Source organism: Benincasa hispida, chromosome 8 (assembly GCF_009727055.1).
Source record: "Benincasa hispida cultivar B227 chromosome 8, ASM972705v1, whole genome shotgun sequence".
Lineage (NCBI taxonomy): Eukaryota > Viridiplantae > Streptophyta > Magnoliopsida > Cucurbitales > Cucurbitaceae > Benincasa > Benincasa hispida.
In genome coordinates this window covers 48,013,998-48,015,131 of record NC_052356.1, presented here as the reverse complement: position 1 = coordinate 48,015,131, position 1,134 = coordinate 48,013,998, and positions in this window count along the sequence as shown.

The following is a 1,134-nucleotide window of genomic DNA, read 5'->3' as shown; positions in this document are numbered from 1 at the left end:
TTTGTTTAATTAATTATTTAAATTAAATTATTTCAAAATTAAGAAAATTCAATTTTGGAAATTGAATTTTAGTTTAATTTAATTTAAGTTACAATTAAATTAAATTAACTTTTGAAAATTGAGAATTTAAAATAGTTATAAACTATCATAGTGGAAATTTTCAAGATGTTGATCTTATTAGTGGGTTTTTCTCTAATTCAACACCTAGCCACTTTGATATTGCTCTTTAAGGTGTCAATCAAAAATAAGAAAGTGCTTGCATGTTAGAGTGAAGTATATACTTCAATTTCCATAATTGAAGTAGTCTTGCATGCTGAATTTCTGAAAAAATTTTAAGTTGTTGATACTCTCTCAAACCCTCTCCTTCCCACTCAAAATCCATCTCAATTGAGAGTTCCACCACTCAATTACAAGGCTGAGAATAGTAGAGAAGACTATCATGGTGGTCTATTAAGGATTTGAAGGTTAAATTCGTAGAGTACAACAAAGATCAAGAGAGGGAATTTACAAAAGGTATACATACTTGACAAATCGTTTTTGTATGCTTTGATTAATGTAATTAGAGTGCTTAATGATTCTGTTTGTTTCTGCATTTTGCTTGTTAACTTTATCAGAAGTAGGTTTGATTTATAAATATTCTTGTGACATTGATCTTCGATCCGAACAAGATGGCGTCATTTCCAAGGAAGCCAAGCCATTTAATCTCTTTCTTAGTTGAATTTGACTTGTAAAATTTAAAAACATAAAAACATTTTTCTTTTCTTGTGTCTACTTATTTTCTCATGGAAAACGATTTGAACATTTACTACGCACATCGTGTGAAGCATGCGACTCAACGAAGAGAACAAGAGACAAGATAATTTAATGAGCTTAAAAACCAAATCTCACAACTAACCTCTCTTGTTCAAGATTTGACTATTAGGCAATTACAGGTTTCGTGTGGTCCTGAGCATGATTATTATCCCCTTTGAGAGATGCTTAGCCAAACAATGTTATTGGCCTGTGACTTCCTCTGCCAATTCATGTATTCCTTTAGAAAAATTGGTTAATATGCTTTCTAACAAATGTTGTGAGATTGTGCAGGAACCCTCCTTTAATCATCAAGAATCCTTGAGTTTCCAGTAGGATAGCTTC